This window comes from Mus musculus, chromosome 4, assembly GCF_000001635.26.
Source record: "Mus musculus strain C57BL/6J chromosome 4, GRCm38.p6 C57BL/6J".
Classification (NCBI taxonomy): domain Eukaryota; kingdom Metazoa; phylum Chordata; class Mammalia; order Rodentia; family Muridae; genus Mus; species Mus musculus.
The window spans coordinates 49,138,750-49,163,642 of NC_000070.6; the positions used below are offsets into that span (position 1 = coordinate 49,138,750).

Consider the following 24,893-nt stretch of genomic DNA (forward strand, 5'->3'; position numbering starts at 1 on the left):
TTCGTTGAAGAATTGAGTTGGAATTTTGATGGGGATTGCATTGAATCTGTAGATTGCTTTTGGCAAGATAGCCATTTTTTTCCATTTTTTATTAGGTATTTAGCTCATTTACATTTCCAATGCTATACCAAAAGTCCCCCATAGCCACCCACCCCCACTCCCCTACCCACCCACTCCCCTTTTTTGGCCCTGGCATTCCCCTGTACTGGGGCATAGCCATTTTTGCAATGTTGATCCTGCCAATCCATGAGCATGGGAGATCTTTCCATCTTCTGAGATCTTCTTTTAATTTCTTTCTTCAGAGATTTGAAGTTTTTATCATACAGATCTTTCACTTCCTTAGTTAGAGTCACGCCAAGATATTTTATATTATTTGTGACTATTGAGAAGGGTGTTGTTTCCCTAATTTCTTTCTCAGCCTGTTTATTCTTTGTATAGAGAAAGGCCATTGACTTGTTTGAGTTAATTTTATATCCAGCTACTTCACCGAAGCTGTTTATCAGGTTTAGGAGTTCTCTGGTAGAATTTTTAGGGTCACTTATATATACTATCATATCATCTGCAAAAAGTGATATTTTGACTTCCTCTTTTCCAATTTGTATCCCCTTGATCTCCTTTTGTTGTCGAATTGCTCTGGCTAATACTTCAAGTACTATGTTGAAAAGGTAGGGAGAAAGTGGGCAGTATTGTCTAGTCCCTGATTTTAGTGGGATTGCTTCCAGCTTCTCTCCATTTACTTTGATGTTGGCTACTGGTTTGCTGTAGATTGCTTTTATCATGTTTAGGTATGGGCCTTGAATCCCTGATCTTTTCAAAACTTTTATCATGAATGGGTGTTGGATCTTGTCAAATGCTTTTTCTGCATCTAACGAGATGATCATGTGGTTTTTGTCTTTGAGTTTGTTTATATAATGGATTACATTGATGGATTTTCGTATATTAAACCATCCCTGCATCCCTGGAATAAAACCTACTTGGTCAGGATGGATGATTGCTTTAATGTGTTCTTGGATTCCGTTAGCGAGAATTTTATTGAGGATTTTTGCATCGATATTCATAAGAGAAATTAGTCTGAAGTTCTCTATCTTTGTTGGGTCTTTCTGTGGTTTAGGTATCAGAGTAATAGTGGCTTCATAAAATGAGTTGGGTAGAGTACCTTCTACTTCTATTTTGTGAAATAGTTTGTGCAGAACTGGAATTAGATCTTCTTTGAAGGTCTGATAGAACTCTGCACTAAACCCGTCTGGTCCTGGGCTTTTTTTGGTTGGGAGACTATTAATAACTGCTTCTATTTCTTTAGGTGATATGGGACTGTTTAGATGGTCAACTTGATCCTGATTCAACTTTGGTACCTGGTATCTGTCCAGAAATTTATCCATTTCATCCAGGTTTTCCAGTTTTGTTGAGTATAGCCTTTTGTAGAAGGATCTGATGGTGTTTTGGATTTCTTCAGGATCTGTTGTTATGTCTCCCTTTTCAGTTCTGATTTTGTTAATTAGGATGCTGTCCCTGTGCCCTCTAGTGAGTCTAGCTAAGGGTTTATCTATCTTGTTGATTTTCTCAAAGAACCAACTCCTCGTTTGGTTAATTCTTTGAATAGTTCTTCTTGTTTCCACTTGGTTGATTTCACCCCTGAGTTTGATTATTTCCTGCCGTCTACTCCTCTTGGGTGAATTTGCTTCCTTTTTTTCTAGGGCTTTTAGATGTGTTGTCAAGCTGCTAGTATGTGCTTTCTCCCATTTCTACTTTGAGGCACTCAGAGCTATGAGTTTCCCTCTTAGAAATGCTTTCATTGTGTCCCATAGGTTTGGGTACGTTGTGGCTTCATTTTCATTAAACTCTAAAAAGTCTTTCATTTCTTTCTTTATTCCTTCCTTGACCAAGATATCATTGAGAAGAGTGTTATTCAGTTTCCACGTGAATGTTGGCTTTCCATTATTTATGTTGTTATTGAAGATCAGTCTTAGGCCATGGTGGTCTGATAGGATACATGGGACAATTTCAATATTTTTGTATCTGTTGAGGCCTGTTTTGTGACCAATTATATGGTCAATTTTGGAGAAGGTCCCGTGAGGTGCTGAGAAGAAGGTATATCCTTTTGTTTTAGGATAAAATGTTCTGTAGATATCTGTCAGGTCCATTTGTTTCATGACTTCTGTTAGTTTCACTGTGTCCCTGTTTAGTTTCTGTTTCCACGATCTGTCCATTGAAGAAAGTGGTGTGTTGAAGTCTCCCACTATTATTGTGTGAGGTGCAATGTGTGCTTTGAGCTTTACTAAAGTGTCTTTAATGAATGTGGCTGCCCTTGCATTTGGTGCGTAGATATTCAGAATTGAGAGTTCCTCTTGGAGGATTTTACCTTTGATGAGTATGAAGTGTCCCTCCTTGTCTTTTTTGTTAACTTTGGGTTGGAAGTCGATTTTATCCGATATTAAAATGGCTACTCCAGCTTGTTTCTTCAGTCCATTTGCTTGGAAAATTGTTTTCCAGCCTTTCACTCTGAGGTAGTGTCTGTCTTTTTCCCTGAGATGGGTTTCCTGTAAGCAGCAGAATGTTGGGTCCTGTTTGTGAAGCCAGTCTGTTAGTCTATGTCTTTTTATTGGGGAATTGAGTTCATTGATATTAAGAGATATTAAGGAAAAGTAATTGTTGCTTCCTTTTATTTTTGTTGTTAGAGTTGGCATTCTGTTCTTGTGGCTGTCTTCTTTTTGGTTTGTTGAGTGATTACTTTCTTGGTTGTTCTAGGGCGTGATTTCCGTCCTTGTATTGCTTCTTTTCTGTTATTATCCTTTGAAGGGCTGGATTCGTGGAAAGATATTGTGTGAATTTGGTTTTGTCATGGAATACTTTGGTTTCTCCATCTATGGTAATTGAGAGTTTGGCCGGGAATAGTAGCCTGGGCTGGCATTTGTGTTCTCTTAGTGTCTGTATAACATCTGTCCAGGCTCTTCTGTCTTTCATAGTCTCTGGTGAAAAGTCTGTTGTAATTCTGATAGGCCTTCCTTTATATGTTACTTGACCTTTCTCCCTTACTGCTTTTAATATTCTATCTTTATTTAGTGCATTTGTTGTTCTGATTATTATGTGTCGGGAGGAATTTCTTTTCTGGTCCAGTCTATTTGGAGTTCTGTAGGCTTCTTGTATGATCATGGGCATCTCTTTCTTTATGTTTGGGAAGTTTTCTTCAATTATTTTGTTGAAGATATTAGCTGGCCCTTTAAGTTGAAAATCTTCATTCTCATCAATTCCTATTATCCGTAGGTTTGGTCTTCTCATTGTGTCCTGGATTACCTGGATGTTTTGAGTTAGGATCCTTTTGCATTTTGTATTTTCTTTGACTGTTGTGTCGATGTTCTCTATGGAATCTTCTGCACCTGAGATTCTCTCTTCCATCTCTTGTATTCTGTTGCTGATGCTCGCATCTGTGGTTCCAGATCTCTTTCCTAGGGTTTCTATCTCCAGCGTTGCCTCGCTTTGGGTTTTCTTTATTGTGTCTACTTCCCCTTTTAGTTCTAGTATGGTTTTGTTCATTTCCATTACCTGTTTGGATGTGTTTTCCTGTTTTTCTTTAATGATTTCTACCTGTTTGGCTGTGTTTTCCTGCTTTTCTTTAAGGGCCTGTAACTCTTTAGCAGTGCTCTCCTGTAATTCTTTAAGTGACTTATGAAAGTCCTTCTTGATGGCCTCTATCATCATCATGAGAAATGTTTTTAAATCTGTGTCTAGATTTTCAGTTTTGTTGGGGTGCCCAGGACTAGGTGGGGTGGGAGTGCTGCATTCTGATGATGGTGAGTGGTCTTGATTTCTGTTAGTAGGATTCTTACGTTTGCCTTTCACCATCTGGTAATCTCTGAAGCTAGCTGTTTTAGTTGTCACTGTTAAGAGCTTGTTCTTCAGGTGACTCTGTTAGCCTCTATAAGCAGACCTGGAGGGTAGCACTCTCCTTAGTTTCAGTGGGCAGAGTATTCTCTGCAGGCAAGCTCTCTTCTTGCAGGGCAGGTACCCAGATATCTGGTGTTCGAACCGGACTCCTGGCAGAAGTTGTGTTCCACTCACTAGAGGCCTTAGGATCCCGTGTGGAATCCTGTGTGGGCCCTTGCGGGTGTCAGGTGACTCCGCTGGCAAGGTAGCCCGGGGCTCGAGTGGAGCAGAAGGGGCTTGTGCCCCAGATCAGGCCCGGATAGCCTGCTTCCCTATGTACCACAGTCTCAGGTTCCGTGCGATTGGATTGGGGCAGGCGCTGTGTTCCACTCACCAGAGGTCTTAAAATCCCGTGGGGAGTCCTGTGTGGGCCCTTGCAGGTGTTGGGTAAGACTCTGCTGGCAAGGTAGCCCGGGGCTCGAGTGGAGCGGAAGGGGCTTGTGCCATGGGCTTTCTTTAAACCAATTAAAGTTCTGTGGATCAGTCAACATTTCTTTGCATGACTAATGTGTATATATATATATATAAAATACATACTTTACATATATATATATTATGTATATATAGATGTATATACATATATACATAGTTTACATGTTTACTATATATTTACATATATATACATATACATCATATGCATATACATATACATCATATACATATATATATAAAACATACATATGTATATATTTATATGCTTTATGAGAAGCGATAACTGCCAATTGATAAACATATTTAAAGACAATACAATTCAAGGAAGAGACATTGTCTTAGTGGGTGAGAGATCTGGCTGTGCAGGCGTGAATTCCTGAAATAGAACGTTGGTACCCACATAAAACTTGGCATGGCCCTCCATGCCTGCCACCTAAGTCTTGGAGAATAAAGATAGATACATCTTGGGAGATCCCTAGCCAGTCAGAAATGGTGACCATTTGTTTAGTTATAAATCCTGTCTTTAAGAAATTAGGTATGGCACAGAGACTGAAGGTAAGGCCATACAGAGATTGACCCACCTGGGGATCCATTCCATATACAGACAGCAAACCCAGACACTATTGTGGATGTCAAGCAGTGCGTGCTAACAGAAGGCTAACATAGCTGTCTCCTGAGAGGATCTGCCAGAGCCTGACATATACAGAGCTGGATGCTCACAGCCAACCATTGAACTGATCACAGGGTCCCCAATGGAGGAGTTAGAAAAAGGACTAAAAGAGCTGAAAGGGTTTGCAGCCCCATAGGAAGAACAACAATATCAACTAACCAGAACTTCCAGGGTCTAAACCACCAACCAAGGAGTACACATGGAGGGATCCATGGCTCCAGCCATATGTATATGTAGCAGAAGACGATGGCCTTGTCGGGCATCAATGGGAGAAGAGGTCCTTGATTCCATGAAGACTCAATGCCTCAGTGTAGGGGAATGCAAGGGAGGGGATATGGGAGAGGGTGGGTGGGTGGGGGCACATCCTCCTAGAAGCAGGAAGAGGGGGGATGGGATATGGGGTTTTGGGGGGATCAGGAAAGGGGAAACATGTGAAATGTAAATAAATAAAATATCCACTAAAAACAAATAAACAAATCTGGAAAAGAAAAAAGAAATAAGGTGGAGAACAGCTGAGCAAGATACCCAACATCCTCCTCTCACTTTTACAACCACAGATCCATGTTCCATGTGTATACACCTCCTACACGTGTGTATGCGTGTACACACACACACACACACACACACACACACACACACACGAGAGAGAGAGAGAGAGAGAGAGAGAGAGAGAGAGAGAGAGAGAGAGAGAGAGAGAGAGAGAGAGAGCATGCAATTTGGGGATCTTAAACAGCCAACCCATGTACTGCTTTAGTATATAATTCCATCACTCAAATGGTTTGGGAACACAAGAGCATCTTTAACACAACTTTTCAGATTCTTCTATTTCCATATAGTTTTATACACCACATGCATATGTATCTATTTCTATACACACACATAAACAATGGGTACTGTATAAGTAGAAATTTAAAAGTGAATGGAGAACGAAATAAAATTCACTTTCATGAGTAATGCGTTTAGTTGATATTGTTCATGTATGCAGTCCTTATCCATTGAGTACTGGGTTTATTCTCTAATAAGCAATTTTAGGTTTTCAGAGTTTGGGTGTTATTTATATCTAAAAATATCTTAGATTGACAGCTTCAAATACAAACAGTGCTGTTCAGTAATTTCGGGCTTTCGTACTGATGCTTTCTCTCCTGCATCTTCTCATTGTCTCCCAGGGTAAGCAACACCCAGGCCTGGTTCCTCACTTACTCTGAGCCCTGTGGAGCTGAGTCTGACAGTTTCCATATGGTGCTTCACACTTTGGAGGAAATGTGGCTATGAGGAATGCTTACTGTGCACTTTCCCTCCTCCAAGTCGAAATAGGAAGTGGGGTTGGCAGCTGTCTGGCTGTGAACATCTGTGCAGGTGTGTTAATACTTCATCTTTACACTGTCAAGTGTTGGTACGGTGCTTCTGTGGCCTTGTATCATTTATGTTGAAATAAACCAGCCGGCAGCGGTCCCCGTTGACCATCTGGGGGTAAGATGGCGCTGACCTTACTTTTCAGATGTCTGCCTCGGGTGTGTGGATATTTACAGTGCACAGGGTGTGGGGATTTGCACGATGGGTATGCTTTCTCTAAGCTTTTGTTTTGCTCAACATTTTTGTTTTGTTTGTTTGTTTTAGCTTTTCATTGTGGAATGTAAAAAAGAAATCCATATTTCTTTCCCAGGTTTTGCTCCTGGAATGAGCAAATTAAATTAATAAATAAAATAAAACTAGTCTCTGAGACTAATTATTTATTATTAAATGTCTAGGCCATAAGCTTTGGCTCCTCCCCTGACTAGCTATGACTTACTTAACCATTTAAACTATTCTGCCTTCCACGTGGTTAGTTACCTCCCCTTCAGTCCTGGTCCACGTCTTCCTTTCCATCTTTCTCTGTATCCCCCTGTGTCTCTCCTTTATATCTCTCCGATTTCTCAGAATCCTTTCTCTCCCTGCCAGTATCCCACCACCTATTTCCTGCTTCAGCTCATTGGCCATAGGCCAATTTTTATTGACAGGTGAGCCTTTTAAGAGATTTGCTCTTACAGTGGAAGATCAGAAATCTTAAAAGAAATAGCTATTTGTAGACAATTGTTACATGCTTAGAGTACTATCCATTGCTGTCTTGTTCTTTTAGTTGTAGAATCTGAGGTTCACAAAGGTGCCAGAGTGATAGAAATGGGCAACAAAGTAATGAAAAGAATTCGAGTCACACATTGAGCTATGCTGGCTAGTTTTCATGTCAACTTGATACAAGTCAGAGTTACTGTGAAGAGAAAACTTCAGCCAATAAACATGTCTGTGTCATAATGGCCCAGTGGCAAGCTTATGGTGTATTTTCTTGTTTGATGTTTGTAGAGTGAGCTAAGCTCATTGAGGGTGGTGCCATCCTTAGGCTGGTGGTCTTGGAAACTGTAAGAAAGCAGGCTCAGTAAGCCACTGAGAGCAAGCCAGTAAGAACAAACCAGTGAGTAGTATTCCTTTGTGGCCTCTGCATCAGTTCCTGTATCAGTTCCTGTATCAGTCCCTGCCTTGAGTTCTCTGGGTGATGCACTCAAAGCTGGAAATAAATCCTTTCCTCCTTAAGTTGCTTTTGATCATTGCATTTTATCACAGCAATAGAAGCCTGAACCACAGCATGAGCCCCTGCATATTTTATCCCTCCCTCACCACAAGGACACAAACATACCTTCCTGCATGAACACGGTGATTGTGACTCATACAAACCCAAACAAAACATTAGGTATCAATAAGTGATGTAGACATCTGTACCTCCATGCAGTGCGAAGTGCTCTCTAGAGAAACCAGAGAGTGCTAACAGTAAGGAATATATGATTGTAATTTATAATTTTTAATTTCCTGAAGGAAATGGATTTCCCGTAGTATGAACTAGAGAATGTACCATTCCAAGATCTTTACAAATCAAAATTCAAATATACCAATGAAACTGCAATTTACATTTGTAATGTGAATTTTTACAACTCCTTAAATATTGCCGAACTGAATCTGCTTGGAGGAAAATGTAGTGATATTAAGAAAAAGCAGAGAATATTAGAGTCTATTTTATGCTGTGATTGAAGCTTTGTGTTGTTTTTTAGCTATGAAAGAAGAATAATTCTTCTCATAATATTGATTAACAAATCAAAAGAAAATGTTTATTTTAAGAAGCATACTTCTGTAGAAATGTATGCCCTTGATGATTTGTTATTGTTGTTTTGTATTTGTTTGTTTGTTTATTCATCTGGTTAAATGATGAAACAAACAAAAAAGACCTCTATGTCCAGCAGTAATGGAGGGAAGGCTTGGCAGGTTTAGCCACAGAGGCAATGGAAGAGAAAAAGACCTATAAACAGAAAACATCATTTTGGAGAGGATGCATGAAGACAATGTCTTGGCAGACAACAGAGCACTGTAGATATCCTCACAGGAGACGAGATACAGAGCAATGGAGGTGTCCTGGAGGGAAGACAGCAATCTGAGATTATGCACCATTGAAAAGCTGGGAGAGCATCAAGATCTGGGTGTGGGGTGTAGGGTAAACAGAATTCAGTGGGCACAGAGCTTACCTTGCAAGTGTAAGAACCTGAGGTCAGTACCGAGAACTCACATCAGAGCCAAACTTAGAGACAACATTCAATAACTCCAGCAATGTGGACAGGGTGGGGTAGACAGGACCAGGGTTCACGGCCAGCCAGTCTGGTAAGTTCCAGTTTCAGTGAGAGATGCTGTCTCACAAAAGAAAGTGGAGAGTCATAGAGAAATACACCCAAAATCCATTTCTGGCCTCTACTCACATCAATCACTGTACCAGAGAGTTCCACCACATATAAACATGGAAAAGGACATGAGATCTATCTATCTATCTATCTATCTATCTATCTATCTATCTATCTATCTATCTATCTATCTATCTATCATCTCTCATAACACACACACCACACACACACACACACACACACACACACACACACACACACACACACTCAGTGATTTATCTAACTGACTCACAGGCTCCGACTTGGGTAGAATGTCTGTCTGTCTCTTGACAGAAAGACCAAGAATTGAGTCAGGGCCAAGTTAGTGCTGGAGGCCTGAAGGATTCCCAGCGCTGCTGGCCTTCACTTTACTTTGCAATCCTGAAGAAGTAGGTTTTAACACCAGCAGAGAAATGCCTTAGCAGCAGGATAGCTGAACCTTCCAGAGAAATGGGGGCAAACAGGCAAAAAGCAAAAGCTTCCTTTTGCCATGCTGTTTTATGCAAGCTGCCACCAGAAGGTGTGCCCAGATTTAGGGAGGTTTTTTCTTACTTCAAATGATCCAGTCATGAGACTCCCTCACAGGAGTTCCCAGCGGTATGAGTTTAGTTGATTCAAGATATGGTCTAATTGACAACCAAGATTAGCTATCCCAATACCTACCTGAATAAGGAAGCTACTTGTAGCAGGGTGTATAATCTATAACTGAATTGGACACTAATTATTGGGTAATTATTGGGACTCAATGGGTCAGAAATCTTGACTTAAAAGTATTCACTCTCATCATAAATTTCATCAAGCAAACTTGATATTCAGTTCCCTGAACATTAAATTGAGTGTTTAAGTTCTGAGTACAGACATGTTTGGTCTCAGAGCCCAAAACTTGTGATAGCGGGAAGGGAGAGACCATATGTCTGACTCTACACTGGAAAGGTGTGTATTAAGAACTGTGTTGTCAGCACCTTTCTGAGCACTCAGACAATCCTCTCCTGCAGGGCGTATCTGACACGCCATTCTGAAACTGAGCTTGGACTCAGCTCCCTCCCACAGAACTTGTAGAAACTCCTCTTGTTCTATGTGCTATCTTACCCTTGCTTCATAGACTCCTTATATCAGTGCAGTTATGTTCTTTTCAACTCTCCAGTGCTTACTAAAGTACCAGTGAATAACAGGGACAGTAAACTTTTCCACTTTTCAATTACTATTGAGTTAATAGGGGCGTCACTCTCTTCTTTGACTTTCTGCCTAGATTATAAACTACCAGAGACAAAGATAGAGTAGGTCCAAAGGCCCAATGTGTGTTCCACCTTCTCCTGTGATGCTTACAAAGAGAAGTTGCTTTATCAATATCTGCTGAAGAATTACTCGTCTAATTCTTTGGGAAGGTAGAGTGGACCAGTAAACAAAGAACAAGGGCACTGATGTCATCATTTCAACCTATGTGCCCTTGGCAGACCTTGGTAATCAATCACAGCACTCCTCTTTCATCACTATTTTTGAACACAATGTTCTGGTAGTGACTGCCAATCCATCAGTGCTGTCACCCCCGAGATGGACACCAAGGGGACTTCTCTAGATTAAAATTCAGGAGGCCCTGACTGACCTTACTTCAGGCTTTGAACCTGACCTCCCTGTGGCTTTGGGTTGGACAAGACCATGTTAGCAGTTTAATTTCTTATAGGATCCTGAAAAAAAAATAGATTAACTTGTTTCACGTAATATGTTAAAGATAAATAAGAGATGACATTAAAAAAAAAGTATCTGCACAGTTATTTTCCTTTGTTATAAAAGAGTGGGAATGGGAGATTAAGGTCAAATCTGAGGCTAAAACCAGGAATCTTGCCAAGCTGAGCTTCTGTAATAACAGTAATTAATATTTCATTGAGCCCTGTTCTAACTGCTATAAATGTGTTATTTTGTTCTCACGACACCCATGTGACTTGGGAACTGGTGCCATTCCCAGCATAAGTAAGCAGAGAAGTTAAATATTAACCTGCCACATCTCATACAGAAAATGGTGGATCAGGCAGGATAACAACCCTACATAGAGTATGCCTGGATGTAACTAGAGGACGGAGGTCTGAAATTCAGTGGTCAATAGACAGTGCTGTGTGGAGAGCCTTACTGACAGAAAACCTGTGGGCAGGGACTATGATTGATGCAGGTGACCCTGTGGAGAGGGAGGTAGGAGTGGGGATACCAGAGCAAGGCCCCACTCTGCTTTTCCCTTCAGTATCTTTCTAGAATCCCATCAGGAAGCAGGAAGGTGAGGAGTTGGCTCAGCCTAAGGGTGAAAAAGGTTGATCTGGATGTAAGAAGCAGTGGGAACTGGAGTGTGAACTTGACCTGGTTCCAGGATGGAGTCTTTGAGCGTCTGCCTATGTCTGACTAAGTACCTGGTACTTGACTGTGCTGGCCTCAATTTAATGAGGACTGGAATGGCCAGCAAGGGGTTACTCTTTTTCCTGCTCTCATTGAAAAGCACAGCAGGGGGAAGCTGATAAACACAGGAGGGACCTGAGGGTTGTTTTAAATGATCTGCCTTGATTAACTACTCAGTACTTCTTAGAGGTGGTGAAGAAGGTCTCCTTTTATGTTGCCAACTCTTTCAGTTCATTATATTTCCCAACTAGGCTGAGCCCAGCAGTTGCTAGGGATGGCTCTCCAGGTACCTGTAGCATTGTACCCAGGAGCCTGCCTGCCTGCCGATGCTAGACTCTGTACATTCTGCCCAATTGGCAATGCAGGAAAGACTTTCATTTCCACCATTTCCACAGCAAAGCCTCATACAACCAAGAGGCCTGCTCACTCCTGGGGGATAATGTATGGGAGAGAACAGCCTTACATTTACATCTATCTGTGTTCACACATAGCTTCATCAACTTGCATAAATTTAGCCTAAGAGGGCAGCTGTGATCATTGTGGAAATGGAACCTGATTTAAATTACACAATTATTTATTGAGTTCCTACCAGGGGCCAAACACTGGGGTTATGGTGATGAATGCAACAGATGTGGGCACATAAATGCTTTTGAAAATTTTACATTCGGAAGTGCAAATTGCCAGTTGAGATGAAAAGATATGTGTTTTCCCCTATTGGGGAATATGAAAGGACAAGGAATTGAGAGTAAAAAAAAAATCCATAGATGTGAGAGACACAAAAAAACCATATTGTATAATAGCCCCTTTTAGCAACCGTTGCTTACAACCTGCTGGTGAAATGTGTGCATAGACCATATGGCTTATGTGTGTCATGCTTCTTGCCGTATAGCTTGAATATACACTTAGCAATATCCTGTCTTAATGAGAAGATCTCTTGCTTTTTTCTACTCATAGAACTTTTTTACGTTCAGCCAGGAGTGACAATAATAACAACAAGAATAGTGAGTCACTCTATGAGGGTAATCACTTAATGCTGAGTTCTAAATAATCCTCGCTATTTCACTGTGGCTCTTAGATGCCTTTCAAGCCCCTCAAACATTTCCAAAGAATATAAAAGGAGATCCTATAGAATCACGAGCCTTTGAATATTCCTTTGAAGTCATTAAAAACCCAAATGTGGCCCTGTGGCCAGAAGTTAGTATCATCTAGAATCCAAATTCAGATAGGATGATACACAGTCATACCAAAGAGGAGTGGGGGTGGGTGGTGCAGGCTAGTTTTTCTGTCAACCTGACACAAACTGGTCATCAGAGAAAAGGAAACCTCAGTTGAGGAAAAACCTCAGGCTGCAGAGCATTTCTGAATCAGTAATTGATGTGGGAGGACCCAGTTGCTTACGGGTGGCACCGCCCTGAACAGGTGGTCCTGGGTTCTATAAGAAAACAGGCTGAGCAAGCCAGGAGGAGCAGGCCTGGAGTACCACTCCTCCATGATCTCTGCACCAGTTCCTGCCTTTAGGATCCTGCTCCCTTTCAGTTCTTGCTCTGACTGCTTCTACTAATGAACTGTGATACAGAAATACAAGCTAAATAACACACACACACACACACACACACACACACACACACACACAATGCTTTCGGTCATGATGTTTCATCCCAATAATTGGAACTCTAAAACAATGGGCAACAAATACATATTTCCAAGGCCAGGCTCTGACATGGGGTGAGTGAAAAACCTCAAGGAAATCCCTTAATCTCCCTTAAATTGAACTTTAAGTTAAACTGTCAGAAGGGAGTTGGAAGCGTGCAGTGACATGAAGAACCTGGCACATTGTGGGCATTAATCTACCAGTATTCTCATAACCACTGCAGTGTAATCGACTTCTTCTCAAATTGAGTGGGGCTCCCTGATTCCGAGGCTAACTCTTGTTAAGAGCTACTTTACTAGGACTGTCAATGGAGATAAAATGTTCACGTCCAGCAATGATTATTATGGACACATAGGGGAACAATCCATCTGGTGGCCCGTGAGTGAAAGAAAATAAAAGCAACTGCTCAAAGAGGGCTCCGAGTAGACCAGGGAAGCTTCTTAAGATATGATATAGCTGTGACAGCTTTGATTGCTTACTACTGTCTTAGGATACAGGCAGGCAGGGAGGTGTTGAAGGCAAACAGTGACTGCCATGGGCCATGACCCCCAGGGATCTTAGGTAAAACCTCGTAGACAGGACATGGGTGTTAGCTGGTCAGGTTCTAAACTTCAAGGTTTAGAGAAGCTGAGCTGGGGATGAGCAGAATAAAAACAACTGCCCATGGGCGAATGAACTTAGAGGGACACAGCAGGAACCAGGTTTGCCATTCTAGAAAAAGTGGCTGAGACAAAATTGAATAAATACAACAAGAGAGGGAGAGAAATTAAGGAGAAAGTGAAGCACAGTGTGTCTGAATGGGGGAGTAAATGCCTGGAACATTTTTGGGGGTTCTGGGTACCTACTATTTGAGATAAAGCTGCATTTCAGAGATAAAGTTGCATTTCAGTGGCACTAGTCGACATTAGAGAGCAATATAAAAACTGCTACTGATGCTACAGGGAGGGTGTGAAGCCAAGGCCTCAGGAGTTGGCCCAGTTGGTAAAGTGCTTCCCTAGCAAGCATCCACATAAAGATCTGAGTGTGGTGGTCTGTATGTATAATCCAAATGAGATCGACACAGAAGATATTTGGGGGGCTCATTGGTCAGCTAATCTAGCCAAATCTGTGAGTTTTAGATTCAGGGAGAGGTCTTGCCTCAGATATTAAGGTAGAGTGTGATCAAGGAGGAGACCTGACATTGACACTCTATTTTGCAAGCTCATGCGTGCACTTGTGGACACATATATGCATATACTATATACACACAAAGTCATGGATCAAGCTATAGTTTCTGCTAAAGGAGTTCTATTTGAACTCCTATAGAAGTTGGGAACCCATTAAATTCTTGCCTGCCTGCCTGCCTGCCTGCCTGCCTGTCTTCTTCCTGCCTTCCTGCCTTCCTGCCTTCTTCCTGCCTTCTTCCTGCCTTCCTGCCTTCCTGCCTTCTTCCTGCCTTCTTCCTGCCTTCCTGCCTTCCTGCCTTCTTCCTGCCTTCCTGCCTTCCTGCCTTCCTGCCTTCCTGCCTGCCTGCCTGCCTTTTTAAACATACAAGTGGCATGTCAGATAAATGGTTCTTCCTTCTTCTCCTTAGCCCCAGAGACATAAACAACTGTCTTTTGCTCTTATGTCCTCACAGCTTGGCTCCTAACTAATTTCCTTCAAGAGCTCTTTCCTTGTCTGCCTATGAAAGACATTGATAGCAAGTCTTATGTTTTAAACTTTTATGCCTCCAAAACAAGGGTAGCACACATGAAGTGTACATTTGCATGAGATGTTTATTTCTGGAATAAACATCCATGTTGCGTTTGGACTCAGAGAATAAGTTATTTTTCTTCTGGACTAGAGTTGGGTGCCTGGGCATGGGTCAGACAGAGTGGGGCATGGAACACTGGGGAGTTTTCTTTGAAATAATTTTTAATTAAAACATCATTAATTAAACAGCATTGTTTTACCTCTTCCAAGTTTCTCCTTCCAACTCTTCCTTTTTATTCCCTTTTGTGTTCCCTCCCTCCATGCTTCCCTCCCTCCCTCTCTCCCTTTCCCTCTCTCTTTCTCTCCCTCTGGTCTCCCCCCTCTGTCTCTCTCTTTCTCTCCTGTGTATGTGTGTGTGTTTTCCTAAAAGCATTACAACCTGTCTCATCCCTATAATGGTACTTGTATGTATATGATTTCAGGGCTGACCACTGCAGTTTTTTTTTTTTTTGTTTTTGTTTTTGTTTTTGTTTTTTTTTTTTTTTTTTTGAGAGCTCCTGTTCTTTTTCATACCTCTACAATCATGCCATGTCTGGAACCATAGCAAACCCTTCTGTGCAGGATGATTTTGAGTAGAGTTTTCCGAGTGGAACTTTACCTATGTTATCATGTCCTCATGTTCCAGTAGAGTAAGCTTCTGTTTGGGGCAGAGTGGAAGTTCACCTAGCCTTCTGAGAGATGACTGGAGTAATCTACTTTATACCGCACTGGCCCAGAGCTGACTAGCAAACTTTGCCCATCGTGTGTGGCCTGTGGAGGGCAGCAGAGGGCTTCAGAGTGTTCCAGCTTTCCCCCTGGAGGCCATTAACTGCCTGGAGATATCTGTCTCTTTCTATGAGTGTGCTGTGCTACAGAATAGAGAGATGCCCGTGGGCCAGTAACCCCTATGGAGAGAGGTTAGGCTGTGGAGAGACTGAGGAGCTCTCACCCTGAAGATCCCAAAGTGGGTTAGCAAACGCCATTGGGAAACTAGATACCGACTGAGCTTGGTCTTGGACAGGAAGGGCCACCTAGCTCGTTACAACCATTTTGCCTTCTGCAGACCACTGGAGGCCTTCATGAGCTGGATCAAATGCCTTGAACAGGAACTAGAGAATGTCCGTTAGTCCCTAGGATCTTTCTCTTGTTTAAAGAACTCAGTTGCACTGGGCTTCATAATAATACCCTGTCATCAACTCCCTTCCGCCATCCAAATCACCCATTCCCATCCTATATCTGTTCAGTAGCATTGAAGGCTGGTCCTGCGTTTAGGAGAGCATTTGTGCTGCCATCAGCTACTCGGGCAGATTCTCTGGAGGGCTTGTGACCTCTGTTCACCAATATGGCTTGCCCACATGAAGTGGTTTTTTTTTTCCTCCCGTTTAGCACATTTAGCCTGTGCCTTACTGAATTTTTCATTTATTGGCTAAGAAAAAAAAACTCTGAGTTTTTTCCAGTAGCTGAGACTCACATCTTCACACCTAAGGTGATTTTTCCAGCCACTTCTTACTATGTCTTCCCAAGAGAAAAATATCTATACATATACAGTAGTAAAACTCAGCATCTGTCGAGTGAGAAGAATGCACAACCTCTCATAGTTTCCCTTTCATTTCTTCACCTCTCTTGATACTTTCACTTACGCTGTGACCATTGAGAGACCCAATTAGTGAGTGGCTGTGTTGATCTTGCTGATGAAAATTGCTCATATTAGGGTTTATAACTTTTAAAAGCAGAAATAGCATTCAAAGGCTCATATTTGTTGTTTCTTGTTTTCAAGGTCATTCACCAATGATACCAATGGCATTATGTCTTATTGTCTATATTTTATTATTTCTCAAGGAACTATCATAAATATTATTATTATCAGCCAAGCACTCTAACACTGAGCCACATCACTAAACTTAGACATATCTTTTTTTGTGTAGAGTCTCATTGATGGGCATGGAATCTTTCTAAATGGCGTCCTCACCCTTCATCCTGTAGTCACTTAGCAACAGACCTTGATGAATGAATGGAAGGACAAGTGCCTGTTATGTAATATAAGTGCTATGTCCCATTTAACTCAACACCTTTCCATTTAGTTACCTGGATGAACAATATTGTAGCATATTCTTTCCTCCATCCAAAGATGGAAGTATGGTTTACCCTCGGCATTTATAGTCAGTTCAGACTCTTCCCTCTTGCCTTTAGAATCTCTTTACCCTAGAGAAGAGATATCTGGCATTTTTGTTTGTCAACATGACACAGGCTAGATTCACTGAGGAGAGGGAACATCAATTGGGAAAATGCCTTCAGAAGATTAGCCTGTAGACAAGCCTGTGATGTATGTTGTTAATTAGCAGGTGATATATAAGGGTCCAGCCCATTGTAGGCGGGTCCACCTCTGGACAATCCATCCTGGGTGTTATAAGAGAGCAGGCTGAGACAACCATGAAGCACAAGCCAGAAAACAGCCTTTCTCCGTGGCCTCCACTTCAGTTCTTGCTGTTGTGTTCTTGCACAAATTGTATCCTCAGTTCTCTCAGCGATGAAATACGACCAGAGAACTTTAAGTTAAAATAAACCCTTTCATCAGCAAGTTGCTTTTGGCCACAGTGTTTTATCATAGCAATAGAAACCCCAACTAAGTAAGGCAAGTTATATGGCCAATCCTGTGAGGCTCTGCCTACTGTAACATAGTTCAGGTAAATGACTCTTTCATCCTGCACCTTCTGTTATCAAGTATATTGGTATTTTTGGCGACTTAGTAGACTAAGTTATAACTCATCAGTGGGTCTAGCTGGCACAGAGAGGCCAATTTCAAGCCCAATTTAGAGAAGCACTTTCTAGAAGTTAAACCTTCCCAATGGTAAATGGGGCTGGATATAAAAGGGTGTGACCAGTCACAGAGGATCAGGTAGAGACAAAGGCTAGCTCTCCTTAGAAAGGGCTCCCCTGAGAGACTCTGCCAGAGCCAGACCAATACAGATATGGATGTACATAGCCAAGCATTGGACCGAGGGCAGGGACCCCAATGAAAAAGCTAGGGCAAGGACTGTAGGAGCTGAAGGGGTTTGCAACCCCATAGGAAGAACAACAATATCAGTCAAACAGACCCCCAGAGCTCCCAAGGACTAAACCACCAAACAAAGAGTACACATGAAGAGACCCCATGGTTCCAGCCTCATATGTAGCAAAGAATCGCCTTATCTGGCATCATTGGGAAGGGAGACCCCTGGTCCTATGGAGGCTCAATGATCCAGGATAGGGAAATGCTAGAGTGCTGAGGCAGGAGAGGGTGGGCAGTTGGGAGAGCACCTCATAGAGGCAGAGGGAGGGAGAAGGGGATAGGAGTTAGTGGAGGGGAAACTGGGAAGAGGGGTAACATTTGAAATATAAATAAATAAAATAACCAATAAAAATGAAAAAAGAAACATAAATTCAATAATTAAAATAACCCAGTAATTCATTATTTGTGGAGATGTAATTAAAGAAGCCAAAATTCTAACAATTGGAAAGAAAAATAAAGAATAAGGTATATTAAGAGAAAGGGCTCTTTTCTGAAGGTCACAGCCTTTGCATCCAGAGGCTCCTTAGCCATCCAGGACACATAATGATTATGGGCTTCTAGAATAGGTTTCTAACAAATTCCTGTTGGTCTGTGGGACGTCAGCCAGCATAATATTGCAATACCTTTGAAATGTGGTACCTAACACAAGACAAAGAACAGGTTAGCATTTATTGATCTGTGTATCAGGTACTCTGCCAAGTCCTTAATTCCATTAATGCTCAACAGAACTTTGCTAAAAGTCTATTCTGCACATGGAAAAACTGAGAGTCACTCATCCCAAAGGCAAATTACAGCAGAGCCCAAGCCCCTGGCCAGATCTTGGTGGAGATCTATGTCTTTAGCACACCAGGGCAACACTCTCTAAGATAAAGAGGCTCTGCGTACGGGGATCTACCCATCTACCAAGGGTGGCCATACATTTTAGTCCCAGGAAGCAACATTTTCAATAGTAATGCATCATTCAGAAGCAGTTCGTAATTTTTCACCCATGGCTGCAGGGTAAACCTCACTCAGCTGCATTTTACATTCACTGTGGAGCATGTGTTGCCAGTTCATTCTCACAGTAGGTGTCAGCAAACCGGGAATCTGTGCTCCTCAGAGAAGGTGAAATGTAATTGGCCCTGATAGGTTTATATACTCACTATTTCATAGTGGGCTCTACTCTGCAACTCATGTGCAAATAGGAACAAGGAGTTCTCCAGAAAGGAAGCAACTTACCCCTGAGTTGCTTCTGTGACTCTCTCCTCTTCTTTAGACATGGGCTAGGCAAAGACATCTGAGGTTTGGTTAAAATACAGCCTTGACAATGTGGTTATCTGATCCTGTCAATTTGTGGTAGGAAAGACTAAGGGGTCAGAGTCACCTGGAGGAGTAGGAAAGTAGCATTTCCCACTGCTGTCAGGGAACCTGGACCAGGAGGCTTCCAGGCATCTGTTTTCTCCCTATGAAAATAGACACTGAAGCTTGCTTTGTATTCAGTTGTTTTTCCGGTTAGTCCTTGCAATTTTCTCTGAATGTGCAGAGAAGGATGGTGTTGGAGTATGTCTGAGCCATAACAAGGAAGCAAGCCTGGCACTATTTCCTGGGCTGCCGCTGTAGGCTAATCTCACCCAAGAATACTGCCATACATTGTAAAGATATATACCTTTTCCAGGCATTTAAAAAACCCGTTTGTCTTTCCTTTGTTTTTTCAGAACCTGGCACTGTCTACAAATATTGGCTTTAATAATATCTCAAGCAAACTATTAATTGCATTATTATGTGCTTGGATTTTTATCTCACAGAATCTCTGTGGTGATTCTCATTTTCTGAAGATGGAATTTAGCTCAGGTTTATTTTTTTTTCTTAAAAAAATGAAGAAATGTAAGTTAAATTTTAAAAATTCCTTACAAGCATCAAAGTAGATATTTAATTTTTAAAAAGTCAAAAACAATTTCAAATAAGAGTATTTGAGAAACTGTTCATAGGTTGTTGTCTTTGTTGACCTTAGGGCTCAATCAAGTAGCTCAGCAAAATCAAAAAATATCTGTTCAACTACATGTATGGTGAAACAGGATCTCTGAACAATACCCTGTTGTAATACAGATCCAGCAAAAACTCTCACTGGAGTCATTGCTCTTTAAAAATGCTTTCATCTCCATCAACACACACCTTGTCTATGAGCTAGGTAGTACTCAGCAGCAGCTTAGCCTAAGCCCTGCTGTCGTTCAGTTCCATGCAGAGGAGTTAGAGCTGTGATCCTTCTACTTCTGTTTTCAGAATTGTGAATTCGTGTATTATAACTGTAGTATCTGGGGTCTTCATAATACATTCTTTCCCTTAACCTAAATTTAGTGTCAATATGGAAGATTCATCTGCCGAGGGATCAATGATAGTCCTAAAACTTTGGAAGTTATATATGCTTTCCACTAAAGGTCAATCAATATTTCTCTTTATTTCCCAAACACGAAGTAGGTTTAATGCTCTACAATTGACACAAAACATTTTAAGTATAAAAGTCAGCCTAAACTGAAAACTTTGTAATGCTTTCTGGAGCCAGCTTTTTGTAACTCTAATGAAATATCCAAAAGAGGATGTAAAGGAAGTATTTTATTTAGCTCAGAGTTTACAAGGGTACAAGTTGAAAGAACATGGCATCACTGATAGTGAAGGCCCTTCTCCGATTCACCTTGTGGGAATTCTCATAGTGGGACCCATGCAGAGGTAAGCAGTCACCCAGTTCAACAGACAGAAAGTCAGAGCAAAGCTTAGACTCCAGTCTATCTGGAGGGCATTGCCCCAGTTTCCCTGAATACCGTCTATTAAGCCCTACCTCTTAAAACTTTCTACCATCTTCCAATACTTACTCAGAAAATATGTTCTCAAAATGTGAACATGAACCTTTTTGGGAGAGAGGCACAAACCACATCTAAACCATAGCACATCCTTGTCTAGAACTCAATTCCGAGGCTCAAACACCAAGATATAGGACATCTTTATGGTTAGTCCTCCAGGCTGTTAAATCAAAGGAGCTAGGTCTGATTTCTTCAATAAAGGTGGGTGTGATTTTCCACTGCTGGTATGGAAGGGAGTCTATGGAGAGTTCGCTAGAAGAGGGAAAGCTAGGAGATAGTGAAAACTCATCTCAAGGATATGAGGAACGAGACGTGGAGATGGGGTAGGAAGAATTAGGACACATCACATATGGTGGTCGGGCCGTTGGGCTGAGATGCAGGTGGAAATTTAGATGAGCAGAATTTCTAGGAAAAATAATGCAGAATTCTGTGCAATCTAACAAAAAGAGTAAACATTTTTTAATAAGGGGAAGGGTTTGTTGTTGTTGTTCATTTGAAGAACCTTGGTTTGTGTCTAGAGATAATCCAAGCAAGGCTGGAACCTGTAACAGCAAACTCCAATGTGCATGGCTTATACCGAAACACCAGCCAGTACAATCAATTGTGGTAAAACTCAAAATGTCACCAGATTCATGATCTTTTCAAAATAACCTTATAGACCTTTGTTTACCTACAGAGATGTTCTCTCCTTAAAAAGGGTGAATACTAGGGCTAAATAGATGACTCAGCAGTTAAGAGCACTTGCTGCTCTTGAAGACTTGGGGCGCGGTTCACAGCACCCACACAGTAGCTACCAAACCATCTATACGTCCAGTTGCAGAGGCCTAGCACCTTCTTCAGGCCCCCTCCTAAACTGAATTCAAGTGTTACACAGACATGTATGTAAGGCAAAGCACCAATATACATAAAATAGGAATGGAAAATCTTAAGAAAACAGACAAATTTGATTTTTTTTTCTTTAAGAGATAACGATATTCTTATTTGTTTGTGCCATTATACCATTTGAATCAATCCATGGCAGACAATATTGTGTATTGAGTGCCAAACATACGTTTAAATTCATGCTTCAAAGGGTCAAAATGCTAACCATAAAATTACAAGATAAATTAAAATAAGTATACTGATCAGAGAGGTTAGACAAAGAGTATATACTGTGTGATCCCATTTTTGTAGAATTCTAGGACACAGAAACTAAGGTATTCTGTGTATACTGATCTTATCTGGAGATGATAAAGCAGAGAACATAAGATAATGAAAAGCAATGATGAAATTTGGGGTGCATGATAGATCTGCTCTATTATGGTAATGATTTCTGTGCGTGTGTGCATGTGTACATGCATATGTCAAATGAGAGCAAATTTTCACTTTCCATATATTCTGTTGATAACTCTTCTAATACCTAGTTTTCACTCATCACTATTCTACAGCTTATGTATACCCACAATAAGGAACTTCTCTGAGACCAGCATATGGAATGATATTGGGGATACCCAGAGCTCATATATTCAAGCATTCCTCTTATTAGCTGTGCAACAATACAAAGCCACCTCACTGCTCTCATGCCTTTATCATCCATCCCCTTTGTAAAATTGATTTAATAAAATATTAACCATATATATATATATGTGTATATATATGTGATATATATATATATGTGTGTGTGTGTGTGTGTGCGTGTGTGTGTGTGTGTGTATACACACATATACATATGGGTATTTTGCCTGCATGTATGTCTATGCACCATATATATGTATGCCTGGTACATGTTGGAGCCAGAAGTGGCTGTTGGCTCTCCTACAACTGGAGTCGCGAACAGTTGTGAACTGCCAGGTGGATGGATGCAAGGAATCAGACCCTGGTCCTCTGGAACAGAAGCACGTTCTCTTAACCACTGAGCCATTTTTCTACCTCCCAACTGCAAATGTTTTAAAAGTTGAATTGGATAAAAATCTGAAACTTCATAAATAGCATTTATTTTATATTTGACTGATATGCATTTACTGAGAACTTTCTTTGTTTGATTGTAGCTTTTATTATACAACCAATCACTCAGACTAAAGAAAGCAGGATCTGGAGATGTAGCTTTGTTTATAGATGCTTCCCTAACATTTACAAAGCCCTGGGTTTGATCCTTAATGCCTGAACATGATATCTCACTTCTAAACCAACTTGGGTTGTAAAGGTGGGTGGATAAGGAGGTCAGTGTCAGTTTTGACTACCTAGTGAGTTTGAGGCTAGCTTGGGTTACATAAATAATACAACATTCCTACTGGACCCTCAGTTACTTCATTCACTACCAGTTGTACTAAGCTGAGGTGACAGCATATAAATGTTTTCAGGGGTTCAGAGGAGATTAGGAGATACAAGGAATGTGTCAGGAGCAAAGTGGGAACTTGAGTGAACAAGAAGTAGCTGGAAGAATATGTTTTGGGTTTACAGGTTTGACATAAAATATGAGCTCAACCTCTTTCTGTTTATGCTTGAAGCCCTGGACTTAGATGGATTATTCAGCTGCAATGCATCTGAGTTTAGTCTGTGTTTACTACATGAAATAATACACATATTGTGAATTTGTTGTGAAAGTAAATTACCACTATATTAACAGTAGAAATAATTCCCAGGATAAGTATTGTATGCATGTGGCTCCTATCTGTATTTGTTGGGACAAAAATTCCCCCACAGACTTGCTTATAGGCCAACACAATGAATTTTCTCAGTTGAGATTCCTTCTTCACAGATAACTCTAGCTTGTGTCAAGTTGACTAAACTAAGCAGCACAACTGACCCCTTGACACTACAAGTATATATGGGTAAGGTCTAGAATATAGTTAATAGATAGTTGTTTAGGATGTCCTATGTAGAATTTTATGAACAATCTAATATCATGCTCTAGTAAGTTCCTTGTAGAATATTTGTGGTGTGTGTGTGTGTGTGTGTGTGTGTGTGTGTGTGTGTGTGTGTGTGTGTAGGAAGTGATTATCTGATGTCTTCAGTCCTTCCATTGATGTTTCTTTTAAGAGGGGTATCGCTGCAACCTTTAAAACATTCTGATCACAGGCAGGAAGAGGAATATAAGTGTTTTTAAGTAAAGAAATGAAGACAGATGACTGACCAAGTGCATCTGAAGTGAGGTCCCTGAGATTAGAAGGACCAGCTGAGGTGCATGTCCAGGTCTCAGAGGTTCTGTTGAGGAAGTAGAATCAGGGAGCAGGCCAGGCAGAACAAGGATGTGGAAGCAGCAATCAGGGAAAAGAGTGAAGATCTGCCAGCACTCTCTCATTATTAGCCAGCTTGCCTCCCAGTCTTCTCACAACAATATGCATATTTTAATATAATTTTGTCAATGACGTACTGAATTCTAAAGAAACAGGTTTGTTTAAAATATTAAGATTTAATTTATATTATGGACGTGAGTTTTTTTTTTTTTTTTACTATTTGGTTTGTTTGTTTGTTGGTTTGTTTGGGAGTATTTCATCTTACAGTTTAGAGTGTATTATAAAGGAAGTCAGGGATGGAACTTGGAGGCAGAAAAAGAAGCTGGGACCATTGAGAAATGCTTCTTATTGGATTTTTCTCCATGGCTTGCTCAGCCTGCTTTTTAATGCAAGCTGTGAGTACCTGCCTCAGGGCGGCACTGCCTACAGCAGGCTGGGCTCTTGTGCATCAATCTTCAACCAAGAAAAATGATCCCACAGACTTGCTTATAGGCTAACACATGAATTTTCTCATTTGAGATTTCTTTTTCACAGATGACCAGCTTGTGTCAAGTTGACAAAACTAAGCTACACAACTAACCCCTTGACACACAAATACATCATCATTACTAGAACTCTACCTTTCTTGTTATCTCCAAGTTCTCATACTAATAACACAATATATAAAAAATGTAACATACCTTCAAAACTCCTACAGTCTAACATTTCAAACACTTGAAAAGTCATGTTTTTAAAAAATATTCAATGTCTCTCTTAAAGTACAACGTTTATCTACTGTGACCTCCTATAAAATAAAAAATAAGTTATATAGTTCTTATTGCAAAAAGGGAGAGCCAGGATAAGGTTATAATCAGAATAAAGCAAAACCAAGTCCACCAGTGTTGGTAAGCTCAGTGTCTAATGTCTGAGACTGAATCATGATCTTCTGAGCTTTGTGCAAAGGGCTTAGGTGCCTCTACTTCTAGGACTCTGCCACCAAAAGGCACACAATTTGCACTGTAGGCTCAAGTTGGTGCCATTCCACATCCGCTGCTGTCCTCGGTGGTCATCATGCAGCACTGACACCTTCAATACAGTGGGGTCCCCATGGTAACTGATGTTGTCCCTTCACCAATGGCCTCTACTGTCCTCCCCTGGGGCCAAGCTTCAACTTCTCTCTTTGAGACTTGTGTGTCATCAAAAGCAGTTCCATCTGAGTGATTCTGTGTACTAGTGATTTCTCCGTGCATCACATGCCTGCCCAGTGCCTGATGTCAGATGAGTGTGTTAGATCTCCAGGAACTGGAGTTGTG

At 41.0% G+C, this 24,893-nt stretch overlaps 1 protein-coding gene across 2 annotated transcripts in view; it reads left to right on the top strand.

The window, feature by feature from the left end:
- Positions 1-24,893, top strand: part of Plppr1 (phospholipid phosphatase related 1) — a 280,800-nt gene that overhangs the window by 79,288 nt on the left and 176,619 nt on the right. Inside the window, exon 1 of one of the 2 annotated variants that reach the window (XM_017320250.2) lies at positions 6,195-6,379. The exons of the other annotated variant lie outside the window; for it this stretch is intronic. The gene's annotated coding sequence lies outside the window, so the exon portion shown is untranslated. Of the gene's footprint in view, positions 1-6,194; positions 6,380-24,893 lie in introns of those variants that run through there. 2 annotated transcript variants of the gene reach the window in all.